The following is an 18,839-nucleotide window of genomic DNA, read 5'->3' as shown; positions in this document are numbered from 1 at the left end:
CCTCTAATTTAATTTTCACACATCCTTTTGCTTTAAATGGGGCACAAGTTTTCTGTTTTAATTTCTTTATATGGTAGAAACTCATTCTTCTTTAGGTTCTGGTCTGATAAGTAAGCATTCAAAGCAGGTAGCCTACTTCTTAAGAGTTTCTCCTTGATTCTTCAAGCTCAGATCAATTGAACTTCGACCAACTGTAGGAAAGCTATTGACTGCCCTAACTACTCTACACAACCCCACCCCAAAAAGGCTGAACAATTTTACTCAGGTGAAACATCTCTCTCTTTTTTAGTAGGGTTCTGATAAGAATTTCTAAATAGTTAATCTGAAGAGTGTTCATGTCGGTACAAATACAGGATGTTGCACTGAGGATGCAGCAGCCAAAACGTAAGCATATTTGCCAATATCCTTTCTGCTGTGGACAAAAATAGAAACCAAAAATTCATTCACGTGAGCCACATAGAGAGAAAAAGACCTTGCTATCTCAACTGCAGAGCCTGTCTCCCCATCTCCCCTGGTCCATGAGAGCAGAACACACTGGAGCGCTGGCTTTTGACCACGGCAATTTTAATCAGTCTTTTCACACTTCATTGGGAATTCATCGCTGCCTTCCCTCTTCAAACATTGTTTGGGAGAGTTATCAGCAGCAGGCAGCATATCCCGTAATTATACATGCAAGGTAAGTCTGGGAGCTGGGCTGAATATTTCAGCCAAGTGCATGTGCTGCTGAGAGCACCGGAAGGTACAGCTGCTTCATAATGCTGGGTGTGCAGTGGTCATGACTAAAGAATGCAGTCTGGCAGTCACATCCAGACACTATTGCTTTCAGTGGGTGAGGTAGTAGGTAAAACGTAAGGTAAATGCAACTTGATTTGCATTACAATAAGTTGTTCCATTAGAATGGCAAAGGTTATATCCGTTAATGTAAATCCATTGCATGAATTAAAGCAGATTGCTGTGATACAGAGACAAGGCCACACCAGATGGAGAGTGTGAGTGTTTCAGCACATTACATATTTCAAAGTGTTGCAGAGGCATGGTGCAAACACTACTCGAGACTAGATCGCTAAAAATTTTGATGGTTCAATGTGATTGTTTACTGTGTGAGTAAGAGGCCAGCTGTTAATATGTTCAGAACACACAGCCAGGAAAATAGAAAATTGCACACAAACAGAACAACACATGCACCAAATCCACCAGTCAGACACAAGTGGGTCCTCCAGGGGAACACAGCAGTGGAGGCACAACAGTGACTCATCCAAACGGTCACACACACGCACGCACGTCCTCCGTGGCAGTCAAGCTGTCAGATAGCATCACCACCGCACATTTGGAGCACTGTTGACAGGTGTGGCCCGCCAGTCACGCATGCACACACCAGCCAGCCACGTCCTCCAACCCCTTGCCTGACAGGAAGCCGCATGTGATAATGCAACCTATTCTAAGGCCGCATGTGTTCAACAGAGGCAAAAGCGAGAGGCTGGATGTTTTGTTCAGGTGTACGCATGTTTCTGTACACTACATACATTCAATAATCTGATGTGTCTATGGCCTGCCAAGTCCAATCTGTGACAGGGATGCAGATATGGAGTTTTGAATAGTGTGTAGAAAGACATGGAGACAGCTCAGGCGTTGCAGTGAGAGCTTGAGTAATTCTCTCTTTACTGTGTGTTGGTTGCACAGTATGGAACCATATAGGTGTGTTACGTATTTTTCTTATTAGAAATTGTCTTTGAGAGTGACTGACAATGCAATCCATGGATTTATAGAGAGGCTATTTTTTGTATTTCACCAGCAAATTGAAGATCAGAGTTTGCGTGTGAGGACATTTTCATGGCCCTCACTTGGAATTTTGCTAGGGGTTAGATTTAGGACTAAGGTGTGAATTGACTTAAGTTTAGGGTTAGGGTTAGGGTTAGGGACAGGGTTAGGCCATAGAATGAATTGAAAATGAATGGAAATCAATGGAAGTCAATGAGTCAATGCTAGGTCCTCACAACATATAGTAAGACAAGTATGTGTGTGTGTGTGTGTGTGTGTTCTTGTACTTGTTGCTGAGTGAGAACCATTTCTTGTATTTTTATCACAAAGTGAGGACATTTTGACAACGTGAGGACATTTTCCTGGTCCTCACTTTTCCAAATTCCGTTCTTAGGACAGGGGTTAGGTTTAGGACTAGGGTATAAATTGAGTTATACCCTTGCCAGCTTTGCACTTACAAGGGCCATTATGTGTATTCAAAGCCACAAAATAATGGCGTGTGTCATGTGCGAATGCATTTGGGGAAGATGTAATCGAGTTGCGATGTGTCAGCCGGCTTTCATGGGTGGGTGTGTGTGTGTGTGTGTGGGTAAAGATTCTATCAGGTGCTTGCAGTGTGTTAAGTTTCAATAACTCTGTCATTGCCTCCTTTAGGGGGTGTGGGTGCTAATATTGGGAGGGGAGGCTGTGAGCCTCAGTGCCCAGGGGCTCCTGGGGTTACTAATGTGACTCTGCCTCTGACTCACATCATGATGCTGCCACCACCATGTTTCACAGTTTTGGTCTAACCTGGCCATTCTTTTATCTACGTTTGCTGTTTCCACTACATGGCTTGTAGCAAACTGAAAATAGGACTTCTTATAGCTTTCCACAAACACGTATCTGTTCATCACTGGATTTTATTTAAGGTGTGTCAGAGTAAATACATATGCAAGCCGCATCTTTAAGATTTGTATTTGAAGAAAATGTGGTTGTAATGTCTAAAAGTGTGAAAAAGTTCTAAAGGTATGACTGCTTTTACAATGCACTGTACATCAAAGCAGGATATAAAAGCTGGTGACTAGTGCCATAAATGCAACTTGAAAGTCTGAATGAGCTTGCTACCTGCATCACTATTCATTGCTCACTCCTAATTAGAGGTCCATATGTTTGGAGGGAGATACAATTGCATGTAAACACAAAGGCACATGCAACACATCCAAACACATGAACAGATGGATAAAACACACAGGCACAGACATTCAGATCCAGACAACAGCCACCCACACACATGCACACTAAATGCACATCACTTAGAACTCACACATACACAGACAATGCAAACACACATGCACACAGACATATACCGCCCACTCCTCTGGCTCTAAGCAGTCTCGTCCAGTTACTACAAAGCCCACCAGGAACTCTTTGCAGATCAAATAATCATGCCTTCCCTCTGTTCCAATTTCTCTGCATTAGCTCTGCAAAAGGCACACCATAGAACATGTTAAGAAGTACTGCAGCCATTGGACTGGTAAAATAATGATTTCTCTCTCAACCCACAGCTCCTCACAATCTCCATCCAGAGCTGATTCAGCAACAAGCAGTAGATATGTTCAACTCTTATAGCATTTTACAATGTCATCTTGATGCAATATAATGTAAGGCTCAACACTTAAATTGGCTTTTAATAGCGTGTGAATAGTTATTTTGATGCTGTCATGAAATACACTTTAGGTTATGGAGCAAGGCTACATCTCATAAATGTTTTCATGAATCCTTTTGGGACCTCTTTGATTTAACTTTGATGCCTTTGCAATGAGAATAGGAATCACTTGCTATTCCTGTATCTTTTGTTCTTTTACTTAGCAAGGCTATGCAATCTATTAATTTGACATGTTCAATTACTAAGACCGGCTGAAAAGACATAATGCACAAACTGTGGGATAAAAATGAGTAAGTGAAAATGATAATTTCACCATCTTCCTCACACAACGAGGTGGGAAGACTAGATTCAGCTTGTGAGAGTAAGTGCCATCTCGCCATTGAGCCGAGGCAGAGTAGTGGCGGTGGTGGTGGTGGGGGGGGGGATGTTTGGTCTCTGTTATGCAAGATGGAAATGAGTTTGCTGTAGCCAAGCTATTTTGGAGCAACTCACATCGGAAAACGCTGGGCCGAGCAGGAAAATTAGGTCACATACACAGGGCAGGGCAGGGCTGTCTTTCAGGGAGGAGGGAGCGGGTGAGCGAGTGAGCAAAACGGCAGCTAAGGCTAAAGAAGGAAAACATGTTGCACTATTTATTCAGGGCAAAGGGGTGCTCAGATTTGAGTAAAACGAGCAAGATGCTGGAGCTTAGAGAGGAAAAAGCAAAGAACCGTTTTAACAGAGACCTGGCAATGACCTGAATACATTGCAGCAATGGAAGGGGGACCGAAAGGCCATCTCTGAGTGCCTAGCTTCATATTTCTCCTGCATTTTGCAACAGATCACACTAGACTTTACGATTATGTTGCCTGTGTAAAGAAAGCAATCCTGACACAGAGGATTTGATTTATTATGCATGGTGATGTGGGGCACAATTGGTGAGGAAGAATGAGAAACGATGGCATTCTCCTTGTTAACAGTAAATACGTGGTCCATCCTTCTCGTTAACCACTGAACTGAGATAAAGAAGGAAGAAAAAAGCTTGCACTGACACCGCTTCCCCCCTTCTCGCTGTTATATTTATATACTAATCATACAATTGAACAGGGAAAATCCTGTTACAGGGAATGGGTTAGGAATGAAAAAGAAGATGCAATGCAGTTAGAGCTAGATCAAAAGAACTGACAGGGAGGGTAGAGAGGGAGACAATGAGGCAAAGGAGGAACTGTAGAGAGAATATGTGAGTGTGGATGCATAGAAACAAGACCGACAAGCTATGATAGAGGTAATGACAGTAGGAGCAGAGCATTGACAGTTACAGGAGATCATTCCCAGCTGTAACTGTAAGACCAGAGGTGCACCAGGAGATCACTTCTGAGGAGACCTGCAGGTAGAAAGTGGACATATCCTAGTTTGAGGAGTGTCTATGAACAAACTCACACCTTTCAAGCATGCACAGGAGACTGATGTACTTAGCTTACAAACGACATATTAGACTTAATGTACATGTTGACCTTTTCTCTTTCTCACACCTGTTTTAGTCTATATACTTTTCAAATATTCGGGTTTTTGAGATTGAGTGTACGGCTTGGCTCAGGTCTTTTAGTGTCCCTCTTAGAAAGCTGATGTTAAAGGGATAGCTTGGATTTTTTGAAGTGAGTTTCTGTGAAGTTATTATTAATAACAGTTCCCTTACCTGTAGTAGACAGATGTCATACTGCAGTGAGTTTGCAGAAACTTCCACAAAATCCTCAGAGCAGTAGAAGGCTAACAGCTAGCTGGAAGGCTAACAACAACTCTTTGTTTTTAAGTGTATCAATGTGGCTGGTGTGGGGGGTCAGGTGTGTGTGTGTGTGTGTGTTTGTGTGTGTGTGTGTGTGTGGCGGGGTCAGGGGTGGGAATGGGTTGGGGGTCAACTAAAACCAATTAATTCAGAACATTTTGGAAATGATCCAACCGACTGATCTTCTGTTCTGGAAATCCTTTCCAAGTGCACATAAAGACCTGACGATGGAGATTTTATGTTGTGAAGTGCTGCAATAGTTGCAATACATGTATGTTGGTCATCTGCAAACTCACTTAAAACACTAACTGTGGGGTTGCTAAATTAACGCGTCCTACAGAAGCGGCTCTTTTCCATCAACAAGCGCAGCAAACAGCCTACTTTATTGATGAGTATTACTAAGTGGATGAATCAAATGAGCTTATTGCTAATGTCTTGAAACAATTATTTCTTGTTTGATTAAAATATGAAATGATTTGCTTCACCTCAACAGCAACACAGGCATTGAGCAAATTTTGTCATTTGTACCAGACTGTGTCTTCTTACTTAGTAACCCAAAGTAGAGTGTGTGTACAAACTACATATACCCTATAATACAACTCATATTCTGAAGGTTCAGATATGACAAAAAATACATCAGTAAATCAGAAGGAAATAAATGAAACAAAAAAAAATAAAACATGGATGGAATGCCCAATAAAGCATTTTTTAATCAGTCAAACACAGGGACAAAAACATTCAATGCTAACCTTAAAATAATACAATTACTTTTGACAGAGAAATGCAGTGCTGATGGGTTTTACCCTGTGAAAATCTTGGTTATGAACTAACGTTCAACAGTGACTATATGCATAATCTGCAAAGTTTCCCACACAAAGCTAGAGCAAGGATTGCCACTGAGGCACAATATTAGCACTGCCTCGGTTATAGTCAACAGCTAGATTGCAATTTTTTTGAAGATATTTTTTCCAGACCCTTCTAAACATATCTTCCCTTAAAGTGTGTGGTGAAAAAAGAAAATAACAAAAAACTTCTCTTATTGCGCTTTGTGCAAGACAGTCCTCTATTTCCTCCCACAACTGCAGTCCAAGAGATGGTAGAGCTCATATCTTTGCATTACTGTAATATTTAGAATATGAGTACTTTTAAACTTAGTGGCATCTAATTTGACGTGTAGCGTGTTGCTGCTGATTTTTAGTCTGCACTCTTTTCTGTCAAGGATCAAATTAATGATGAGTGAAAGTGAATGTTGCTGCTTCTATAACGTAACTTATGATGAACGTTTCTATAAAAGACAGGTAAGCAACAAAGGACCAACATTAAAATTCTACACAAATCATTTAAAAGAAAGTCCTTAAGGGATTACGTACTAACAACATATCTTTTGTTATGTTTAAAAACTTTACAAATTACAGCTGCCTTTTATTAGTGTTAGATGTATGTGACTGTAATTGTTTGTTACTCTTTTGATTGTTCCAAATCTTATTTGGCAGTCCCAGACTACTTTGTTTTATATTGAAGTTATACATCTGAGCAAGCATAGCTTGCATGAGGGGTTCCACAAAGATCCATGCTCGGGCCACTTTCACTCAACATCTTTATGCTCCCCCTAGCTCAGGTTATGAAGTTTTTATTTTGAGTCGTTAAATTGTAAGGTTAGAGATCAGCGCCCAGCTACATTCACAAGGCTAAAATCCAAAGAGGATGTCACAAACCCAGGTGTCGTAATGTACTTAGATCAACATTTTATTGATCCATAAGGCTGCTAAATCAGCCTTCGACTGTCTTAAGAAAACGTGCCAGAATAAATGGTTTGCTGTCAAAACAGGACAAAGAAAAACAACTGAATGCTTTTGTTTTGAGTAGGTTAAATGTGATTGTAACTCTTCCGTACCAGACTCTGTAAGAAAATTAATGAGGATGCTGCATCTCATTCAAAATGCTGCTTTCAAGTCCTGACCAACACAAAAGAAATAGATCATATCACACCAGTGTTTAAAGTATTTCATTGGCTCCGCATCCTTTTTAAAAGGAAAGATTTTAAAAGTCATTAGTCTATAAGAATGAATAGTATTGGGCCTAAATAAATTTCTGAGCTGCCTGTCAGATACAAACCATTTTGAACCCGCAGGTCATCAGAGACCTCCTCAGTGAGTATTCCCCTAACCAGAACTAAACAACAAGAAGTAGCATTTAATCTCTTTGCTCCTCAACTCTGGAACAAACTTCATAATAACTTTCAATGTGTAGAAACTGTAGGGGTTAGGGTCTAAACCTGGTTCATTTATGTCAGGCCTGAACATATACCTTACTGTAGCTTTACCATAGATATATTAATTAGTTTGTTTTTATCATGTAATAGCACTTTGTGTAAATTTGAATTTCAGTTTTTTTTTTTCTGACGCTTACATTTTCAATTTGCAGCGAATGTGGTTCTTGTTTGTAATGTAATTTTCTTCCTTTTATTTTCCTGCAAAGCACTTTAAATTACTCTATGTGTAATGCTATACAAATAAACCTAATTAATTTACTATTTATTGCATTTCTGATTAATAATTACCTGACAACAAAGATCAGGCATAAAGTAGCAACCTGTTTTATCAAAACTTACATGGCTTTTTTTTTTTTTTTTCCAAAAGGCCTTGAACAATGAAACCACATCAAAAGTGAGTTTGATAAAATCCTGTTGACATCTGAGTTTGATTTTCTAAGCTGGTGAAAGCTATGCATAAGCACTAAGTGGTCAAATTGAATCTAAATCATTGTTGCCCAAACAAAAGCTGTATGTTCACGAAGCAAAGCTATTGATCTGGACTGTGTTTCCCATGGGTCTCTGTGGAAGTCTGCCTGCGCGTCAATATTTATGCATCTATGTCTGTTTATGTTCCACTGATGCCAGCGCATGGTTCAACTTGAATATTTGCATGAATTTGTGAAAACTTGCATGCATGCCATGAGCCCATTTGTCATTGCGCGGGCGTGTGTGTATGTGTGTGTGCGCGTATCCGATAAGCCGTCAGTCCTAAAGAGGGGCTGCTCTGCTGTCATGCGATGACACCTCTCATTTGCTGCTGTCCCGTGAAGCGGAGCTGAAGGCAGAGGTCAGGCCACCCTCACAGAGACGCTGCAGCTCAGAGCGCATCATGTCCGCCTGCCTCCTGATGTGGCGCGCTCACACAAACGCGCGCATAGTCATGCATAAAACAATCACAAGTTTACCTCATTTGCATACACACAAGCACAGATGCGTGCTTGCTCGAGCTCCACAAATCAGGAGCACTCATTTAAATTTTCAATTAACTAGGCTTCCATGACCTTCCACACACACACCAAAATATTCACACAAATAAAAAAAATATTTGTTCATAAAAAAATGTTTTCTATCATCACTTTGAGTCCCTTCAATGTGAGCTTCACCTTGTACATCAGTAACTCTCTGGAACCTTTTTTATAGGAGGAAATACAATATACAGCGCCTCGATCAGTAATAAACCTCTGTCTCAACACCTCCAGTCTCCTCCACCCTCCCCTCTCCTCTGAGCCATCCATTTGTCTTGACCGGTGTCACATGCCGTCATCAATTCCCCATTAGACAGAATAATATTCACCCAATATTGCCCACGTGTGACTGGGAGATTTCAAAGTGATCAAAACCGACAAATCGGATTTACGGTGCTCGCATAAATGAACAGACTGAGCCCTCCCTGATTGCCCTGTTGAATAATGGATGCCTGTTTGGTAATCATTTTCCAATATCACAGCGCTTTCACACAAGCTCGGCCCGTCCTGTTCTTTTGGTTAGAATTTTCTTTCTTTCGTTTCCCTGCGGTGGATCTCTGCCTCTTTGACCTGATGAGTCTGGGGACGAGTTGAACTCTCAGTGATGACGCTCCACTGACAGCATCATTACTGAGGAGGCGGGTGTTGTTATCACTGAAACATCTCCTTTTATGATTCATGTTATCATTGTCCAGAGAAACAAAAGGTCAGTAGGTGCTGATGCTACATCTGATTCAATTGCAAAACATTTTACACTGATTACTTTTTCCTAAAAGTAGAAATCAGTTTGAACACGCCAGAAGACATATTAAAAGTAACCCAGATAAAACAAACTAAAGATGGCTTGCAGGTATACAAGATAAACAGAAACTGCATTACAGTAAGCTGAAATTAATTTCCTTCTTGATTATGTTGTTTTTTAATAAAATAAATAACTTCTAAATGTCCAGTTCAATATTAACATAATCACTAGCATAATTCACTAACAAAATTATCAAGATACTAACATTTTATAAGCCTAATAATAAATTGAAGGTTATGGGGTATTTTTGTCTTTTATTTTGTTTAAGTTAGTAGTATCGGAGAATTTGAACAACACTTTTTTGCTACAGATATCATCATTTATTTTGGTTTGGCCCACCATTTGTAACAGTGTTTGGCTTTGCTGCCTACATCAGAAACCTAATATCCGCACCTTAACCCATTAGATAGCGCTTTTTTAGCCCTTTACATAGCCGCCATTAAAATAAATAAACGAAGACATGACTAGGTTAAAATGGTGACAGTTAAACTTCAAATAGGGAATAATGTAAAAACATTGAACACTTATAAAACCTATTACTCACCATATTAAGATTGGCTAGCAGTCTAATATCATTCCTAATAGCCATGTAAGTAGATGAACCAGGATCTTACAATAATTAAAATGCAACAGTATTTCCAGTCAAAGTGAAATCTCTTAAGGCGCCATTGTGTGACTTTGTCAAAATAAATGTAAGCTATTATTATGAAGACAGCCTGTTATAGTGATGCACCAATCAATGAGTCAATGATCAAAACTAGATCTTGGTTTGTGATCAAGAGGAGAAATACTGAACAAATTGACAGATGCTTTCCCCCTGTATTAAATATATCAAAACTGAACATGTTTTTGTGTCCCAAAAAGTGTACACAAACTTTTTTTTTTGTGAGTTTGGTAACAACCAGATAAAAACTAAGAACATAGACTCCATTCCTTTTCTGTTGGTTTCAAAACCATTATTTAAATCAAGGAAATCAAAACAATTGTATTTAATGGTAAATGTTGTTACATTTAACTGTTGAATTCAATGAGAAAGAAACCTGAATACAGAAATGTTTGCAGGTGTTTTAGTGCTTAGAAAAGCAATTTGAATTGGCAGTTTAGGTGTCAAAGATCGGAAATTTACATCAGCCAGATAAAGCCCGATCAGTGCATCCCTAACTCTACTATTCTCTTTTACATCAAGCAACTAGCCACAAGCTTTTCTTGATACTTATTTGAAACTAGGGTCTGCATGATACCAAGAAAATATGAGCCACAATGTCTTTGCGGTTCTTTTATTCTTCATCATAGCAATGTCCCTCCAACTCGCCCAGAGCTTTAAGATCTAGCCCAGGTGCTGGCAAAAAAATTTTGATAGTCCATGCAAGTGGCCACATTTTTTTTACAGCCCACCAATTATTCACAAGCTGCCTTCGTAAATGGGATACACATTGATGATGTGAGGATGATTCGGATTTGATATATTGTGCAGCTCTTTTTGAATTTACCATCACTCCACAAAAAAAAGACAAATTTTTACGTCAAGTGTTCCTTGGTTAGATATATTGCCCATGTTTAGCTCAGGACAAATTTTATGCTGAAAATTAAGTTTGATTATTGAGTTGTCAATGAGCATTTTAAACATTTATACATGTTTTTAATTGACCAGTGCAATATATTAAATCACAATCATCATCACAGTATCGGTGTGTCCAACATGGTAATCGCAAATGTCAACTCAATGGTTATATTTAAAAAAGTATTATAGTTTATGTGTAATGCTTTCACATTCAGATTTCTCATTCTGCATGTTAGTTATATATTTGACCAGTTAAATGGACTCTAACTGCCTATAATTTCCACATTAGATGTATTTTGTTTGTTGTTAAGATACTAAAGCTCATCCATAGTGGTGGTGACATTTTATAAGAATAACGAAAGAAAACTGTCTAGAAAATCTGGGTTAACCGTAATTGATATCTCAGTGTTTAGCTAAAGCATTTAAATGTTTTCCTTGATATTGTGCAGCCTTTATTTCTAGGAGATAAAGTTTATTCCCATCATATAAAGTAAGAAATGAGCTCAGTTCCATATTTGAGAAACTTCTGGTTAACTCCAATTAAATGGTGCAACTCTGCCCCCTGCTGACAATATAACCCTCATATGTTTTCCGTCAACGTTAGCAAAGGCACAGTAACTTGTTTCAGATTAAACGTACATTCATAGGTTTTTCTTTTTTCTTCCGGATGATATGTGCATACGGGTAACATTTCCACTTCCAAATTTGTATCATTTCTGATTATTGAACCTTCAGGTCATGTTGTGCTATACCTCAGTGTAATCCTATGACACCAACACAATCAGACTCGTGTTCACAGCTCTGATGATATCATAGCACCGTTCTGCTCAGCTTCTCCTGAGCTCGCAATTTTCTTCAAGGCACAGTTGTGCTGCTAATGGGAAGAGGCCAAAGCAGGTTATGAAAATCTTTATTTACAGCTAGCTGCCAGGCTGTGTGAAGTAGGTCACAGCAGCTCATGAAATGGAACGAATCTTGCTCACACTGTTTAATACTTTTCTTCTGAAGGCTTGCAGCTTCACAAAGGCTCCGAAGGGAAAGACACAAACGTTTTTCAGTCCGACTCAGAAAGGGTATCTTGAGTCTGCTGGTAAAAAAATGTGTTCCTCTGTGGAAAACACAGTAAAAAAAAAATACAAGGCAACACAGAATCTGGAAATTTCACTGTTGGTCTAAATACTTAGTATTCAACTGGTTGTGTTTCCACAGCAGGTGGACAGCGTATCCCTTGAATGTTATCAAACCATGAAAAGGAGCTGAGCTGCACAGCCCGGTATTAATCAGGATGCTGCCATATATCAAATGATCTCCATGGCCTACAGATAAGGCAGGTTAATATAAAGCTACTGCAGCCTCTTTGGGGCACTTTATGCTCATCATCACACAGTCAGACATCTGCAACTTATACAACATGTCAGACGCTTCTGGATAGGTGTGTAGCCAGCGTAGCCCCCCTGCTGTGATGGATGCCTGTGGGAGGCTGTTATGCCACAAGGTGAAAATGTCCATTAATCAGCCCCACTTCCTTCACTGCCTTGGCTTTCCCATTACCAGCACACTCCAAGCAGCCTGATTGGTTTTTAATTGGCCTGCCTGCAAGGAGATAGATCACATTTTCCCCGAGGAAAAGTACAAAAATGTGTGTGTTTGTGTGTGTGTGAGATGGGGGCACCTGTGTTTTTTTTGTCTGGAGGAATACCCTCATTGTTTGTACATGTACTCATTTGTGAATGTTTATTACATTTGATAGAAAGAAAAGTCTATCTACTTTCAATTGTATACAACAGAAAGCCTAAATCAAGGCATGGGCTGCATATTGATCTAAAGGTATAAACATGTGATAAACAGTTTTGGTTTAAAATCATCAACATTTTTTATCATACCGTTTGTTTGGTTGAAACTCCTTTTAATGAAAGGTCAGAGAAATGCTGGAGTGACCAGAGTCTTTCATCCTTTTACGGAAAGCACCAGTTTTCTCAGGCTTGGGTTAATCTAGCATAGATTAATGCGGTGCTGCCGTTCTGCATTACCAGTTGCTGCGCACTGCTGGAGTTCTGGCTGAAAGAATCCATCAATGCTTTTAAATCGTTTACAAGAACAACAAATTTAGCTGGAAATATTTCTGACTATGAAAACACAAACATTCATAGTGTGGGAACTAAAAGAGAACCACCTATCATTCATCATTCATATGACACTGTTTTGAAGCTATAGTTAGCAAACTACTTTCTGTTAAATAGCCAACTATAGGCTAGCTGACTGAGTAGATCCCAGCTAATTAACTTTCTATTATGGGCTTTGTCTTCAAAAATGAAAATATATACGTGCAATAAGCACTTAAAAAATACAATGAAGTTCACCAGGTGTTTACATTTTTGCTCAAACCTGAGTCCAAATCAAATTAACAGTCTTACAGATAACATTATAACAGTTAAAATGTTATGATATTCTAGGAGCAGTAGAATAATTGTTGTATTTTGTTTTTTCAATTTTTAAACAGTTTTATTTAAAAATTTTTATTAAATACAATGATAACGTGAAACTGTGCTGTTTTTAATCAAGGTCATCATAGTATATGAGAATCATACTGGCCCACATTCAGTTAAACCATTTCATAATTATTATTAAATTCACAGCAAAAACCAAATTCTTGTGTTTCCACTAGTTTGATACAAATCAAGAATTTAAATCCGACTGAAGGATATACCATAATTAGTAGTGTGTATACCGGCAGGCGCAGCAGGAATGTATGTCTGAAGGACGCGGGAGCATTTACATCTTACACTGAGTAGATGTCCGTATTGACAATATGTCTGCTTAAATAGATCATTCTCCTCTGCACCCTAGAGTGACCATGTCACTAAAACTGATTGGAAGACCACATTGATTCCCTTTAGTATCTTCACACACACATTTACAAAGACTAGTAATATAAAACAAAAATGAGCATTTATACCTCTACTGGCTTTATTTTAAAGGAAAAATAGCAGCTTCCCACAACAGGGAGGCATGATCATCTGCTCTGCACTGGAGAGATTCAGTGGTGTAGAGCACAAAGCTGCACAATCTGGAGCTGCACCCAGTACACCAGCAAGTCTTACTCTGAGCAACTGGGCAGTTTTTTAGAGCATTCCCAGGTGTTTATTACAGATTAAAAAACATTTTGTTGGTTTTATACAGTATTTTATTTTGTAAAACTAAACTAATAATTTATATATGTGAGTATGTCTCTCCAGTATTATTTATTTTAGCCACTGCCTTTAGATGTAACCATGATCATAAAGGGAGCGTTTGAGGATTAGAGGTCAGGCTTTTCCTGGCCAATACTAATGTCAGGTTTTTTCTCAGATTTTATTTTCACTGATTCTGATTATTTTCTAAGGATTAAAACACATGAAACAGAACAAACACGACACAGGTTCTTTGACAGAGGAAGACGTTTTGAATCCAACAGAAAATTATAGAAGTACAAGCTTTTTTCCCATTTGTGCTTGGAAGTCGAATACCTCTAGCCCTTTTCTGTTTTCCTTCACTGAAAGAACTTGATAAAAGTGCATGTTGTTGGTTGATCCTCCCACCAAAAATAGTGTGAGCTCTTAGTTTTGGTATATTGAACAAATTGGGAATAAACCACATTTGTAAGTATTAGATCTGGCAATCATTGTTTGGGGAAACTGGTGGATTCTGATTGTTAGTTCTCTGGCAGATTGATTGGTGCACCTTTAATATGGCTCACACTCTTCTTCTCTTCTTGATGCTCTTCCTCCAACCAAACAGATGCTAATCCAGCAAAAAAGGACAAAATGTTCCGGTGACTTCCCTTTTAATTAACTTTTGCTGGAATTTATACTTTTAAATTTAAAATTGTATTTTTTGAAACGTTATAATGTTTGCAGCAATGTTTCAGTATATTTAGTAAATTTATGTTTTTGAAGAACAGATCCTACATTATTTTATCACGAATGTAAAGTATTGTTATACGGTATTGAAGTGCTCAGTCATGCCAGACAAGTAGACCTATAATGCTCCTCACCTTCTGACCCACCCTTGTCAGCTGAATATAGGGGATCCCCCGGAGGCTTTTTACTGCTAAAGGACTCTGCACTTTTCTTCACAGTAACTGTGTGCAGTGCATCTAACCCAACGGTCCAGTCTTACATCCAGTTTCCTCCTGGCTCCAACTCTGACCAGACTGTTATGATTAACAGGGGCTGGGTCCGTTTGCTGTTGTTCCACAGAAAGGGAGAGAAAGAGAGATGAGCAGAAACGGCAGGGAGGGAGTTCCTGTAACGTTGGACCTGGTAAGACCCAGGTAACGTGCTTTCCAATATAATTTAATCACATTTAGCTTTCTGCCTGTCGTCTGCTCAACTCAGCAAAGCACATCAGGCACCGTCGTGGCACAAAGTATTCCCAATAACAAGTGAAACGCCTCCTTCCTCTCGCAGTTTCCATAAGATCCCGGAGAACACGGCTTCACATCATGCCGAGCAGCTCATATCAATCTCTGTACACACATACGTGGAAACTGAGCTAAAGACACAAACAACCATTGTTACTGTCATGAAAGGATAACCTCAACGTGTAATGCGTCTTCTCTACAAATAAACTGAAACTCCAGATTACAATAATGAATACTGTAAAATAAAGGCAAAAATTCTTCACGTTATCCCTAGATGTGTCTGACCCCATGTTTCCACCGTTTGTTGACATGCAAATCACTTAGTTGGGCTGACTTTGTTTGTGTCCGGACTAAAAGAAGCAAGTTGCAGTACATCTGTACAGTAAATACCACCCATGGGAGCACACACAACAATATCTGCATTGTCCCTTCCTGCACTCTAACTATCAAAACAGGGACAAAACAGAGACAAAAGGGACCAATGCATGAGTCCACTGTAATTTAAAGCCTGAAAGTCTCATGCAAACTTATCTTTTTAACCGCTTTCATCTCTTCTAAGTGTTTCAATTAGCTCCAACACCTCAGGTGAAAAAGCTTGCACCAAGAGCAACTGAAAACTTCAGGAATGGCACCACTTTAAACAATGAGGTATTCTAAAACAGAAACATTTGTTTTTGTGTATTTCACTATTTCTTAGCAAAATTATAAAAGTATGATGACAAGAAATGCTCATTTTAAGTTTGGATTTCCAGCGTTATCCACACCAGAAGAAGAAAAACTTGTAGAACACACTTTCAAATTAGCACTGGTATTGGAATTTGACCGCATTTGATTAAAGAGGATGTTTTCTACTTTTAGAGCAAAAATCAGCTCTAAAAAGTCACAAGCATAGTTGTTCTCAGGAACTACAATAAACCACATACAACAATCAACAAACAGACACCAGATGGAAGGACAAAGTGTGGAAATCAGAGTCCAGTATCTGCCAACAACAATGGAAAAGACGCAATATGCCAAAAGGAAATCATAATGTACCTACCAACTGCAGTTGTGTCTTCAAACTTTTCCTCCTCCTCTGCTATTATTTCCCTTTATTTCACTCCAAATGAATTCCCTCACTAGGCTCACTGCAAAGTTCTGCTCTCCTCCTGCATGCAAATAATTTTTCACGACTTGAAAGATGACTGTGGGAAGGAGAGGGAGAGAGAGAGCGTAAGAGAGAGAGAAAGAAAGAGCGGAGGCAGAAAAGATGACAGAGGGGTGGAGGAGTGGAGATAATGGTTGGGAGCGGACGGCCAATGGGCCCGGAGCCTAATGGGGAGGAAAAGGAAAAAAAAAAAAAAAAATGGGAATCAGGACACACCAATGAGGCGCAGCCTGGAGAGGGAGCACAGTCCGGAGGAGACTGAGAGAAAGAGGGAGCTCGCATGGAGAGATAGAGATGGAGGGAGAGAGAGAGGGAAGAGCTGTGCATAGAGGATGAGCACGGCAGGAGGAGAGAGGCGAGAATCCCAGGCGAGATGGAGAGACTGCAGATCAGAAAGAACAAAAAGAAAGAGAAAAAGACAGAGAGAGAGAGAGGAAGGAAGGAGCCGACTTACCCGGGTACCGCCAGTGGCATCCTTCACACGCCGCCTTGCAGACTCCACACACACATTCAGCCACCCGGCGATAGAGGCGCACGCCGTGCTGCCGCTGAGACCAACCAATAGCGAAATCAACAAAGGAGAGGACTGCCAGAGCTGGCTGGTATACCCTAAAGCAATTGTTCCTGTGTGTGTGTGTCAGTGGGAGAAACTGGGAGTGTGTATGAGCATGTGTTTGTGCAGAGAGGGAGAGACAGCTGAAGGAAGCTGAATCGCACTGTTCTTGGTCCTATACAAGCTGAACTGCTTCCCTCCTCTCTATCTGATGTGTATCTGACTCTCCTCTGTACACTCGGCATGTATGTATCCTCCAACACTCTCCCGCCCCTGTGCTCTCTCTGCCTGCTAATGCGCCCTCCTTTCCCTTCTCCCTCTTATACATTTATTCAGGGCTGCAGACTGTCTGCTCTCGGAGTCAGATCTTCCCACGGGGAAGAGATGGAGGGGCGGGAGGGGAGGAAGAAAGAGGGAGAACAGAGGAGGGCTGGAGATGATACTGAGCCATGTGGAACATCTTCGGTGCATTCATTTTAAAAGGGATGGACACAAATGCGTGCTTTAGTAAAAGAGAAGCTTAAGTGCAGAATATATTCCTACAAGGTGAAGCATGTGGAGCAGAAGACCCATGTGGAGAACCTTCTGGAAGCAGCCAATGTGAAAGCTGATTTACAGTAAAAACGTCAATACCTGCAGAGAAGACAACTTCAAGAACATCAAAGTAAAAACAAATCTAAAAGTGGAAACAATGTACAAATCAAACAGAAAAAGATACTAAAGCAATGATCTGAAGCTTAGCTGCCTAAAAGTATAAGCAGTACAATGCTTGCAAAGGTTTTCCTTATACTTTTTCACATTTTGTCATACAAAAACCACAAATTTCATATATATATATATATATATATATATATATATATATATATATATACATACATATATATATATATAAATTACTAGGATTGTTTTTGACAGACTGTGGAAGCAGTATAAATGCTCTCATTGACTGTAAAGGATGCGTAATTTCTGCTGAGTTTGTACTGTGATGGAGTGGAGCATAGACAGTTGCTGTTTAAATTGGAGGTAAGGCTTTGAAACCATTTTATTGTAGCTCTGGTTGTATGTTTAGAGTCCTGCTACAAGGTAGCCTCTTGGCTACTTCTTTGATTAAGGCTCAACTTGCCTCACCTGTCAGTTTATGTGAACTGCCATTTTTTGTGGACAGAAATTAAATTTCACATCATCTTGCTTCCTAATGGTGAAACATGGTGGTGGTAGTAGCATGCTGTGGAGATGCTTTTATTCAGCATGGACATGGAGGCTATTTGGAGCTGATGGAAGGATCAACAAAGTAAAAGTCAATCCTGGAAAAAGCCCTCTTGGAGGCTACAAAACACTTGAGACCGGGGTGGAGGTCCACCAAACTGTCAACCCTACTAGGTTTTTCATGAACAACAAAAAAAATTATGTTTTTTCTCAACACAAAAGAAGAAAGTAAGCTATCTAACTTGACATCAGAGAGATATGTGAACATTTGACTTTCCAATAAGCGTCTTTAAAGTTATTTCAAGCATTTCCAGACTGATTCCAGACTGGGAAACTCACTACAGACCTTTTGGTTTATTAACTATGTGATGATATATTGACTTGTCATTGTTATTGTTATTAAGAAAATCAATAAAAGGAATGAATAAAAATCATACAATTTGTGTCTTTCTGTTTCATTTGTTTTAGGGGGAACTGATGACATTGAAAAACAAGCATTGGGGCAACCACAGGCTAAATCCAGGCGGGATGGGAGAACAGAAAAAAGACAAACGAACCCAGGGAATAAAACAAAAATGTAAAAAGTGAGAATAAAAGCACTGAAATAAAACGCAACCATCCAGTCCTATAAAACCCACTGACTTTGACATGTTTGGCCTCATTCAGGCTGCTGAGAAAGATACAAGATGTAAACCTAAAGAAAGTCTCCGGTTGATTGCTAGCT

The 18,839-nt window shown here is 39.6% G+C and overlaps 1 protein-coding gene and 1 long non-coding RNA gene across 7 annotated transcripts in view; one reads left to right on the top strand and one right to left on the bottom strand.

The window, feature by feature from the left end:
- The window catches only part of myt1lb (myelin transcription factor 1-like, b), a 152,605-nt gene extending 136,181 nt beyond the window's left edge, over nucleotides 1-16,424 (bottom strand). Inside the window, exon 1 of one of the 6 annotated variants that reach the window (XM_047344874.1) lies at nucleotides 16,249-16,424. The gene's annotated coding sequence lies outside the window, so the exon portion shown is untranslated. The remainder of the gene's footprint in view (nucleotides 1-16,248) is intronic. The other 5 variants (XM_047344875.1, XM_047344869.1, XM_047344871.1 and 2 more) reach the window with 5 other exon arrangements.
- Nucleotides 16,425-17,014: 590 nt separating this feature from the next.
- Nucleotides 17,015-18,549, top strand: LOC124855209. Its single transcript, XR_007035034.1, has 2 exons — nucleotides 17,015-17,154; nucleotides 17,246-18,549. It is a non-coding gene; the product is annotated as an uncharacterized LOC124855209 (long non-coding RNA).
- Nucleotides 18,550-18,839: the final 290 nt, after the last annotated feature.

Source organism: Girardinichthys multiradiatus, chromosome 19 (assembly GCF_021462225.1).
Source record: "Girardinichthys multiradiatus isolate DD_20200921_A chromosome 19, DD_fGirMul_XY1, whole genome shotgun sequence".
NCBI classification, from domain to species: domain Eukaryota; kingdom Metazoa; phylum Chordata; class Actinopteri; order Cyprinodontiformes; family Goodeidae; genus Girardinichthys; species Girardinichthys multiradiatus.
This window is presented reverse-complemented; position numbering and strand designations above follow the sequence as displayed.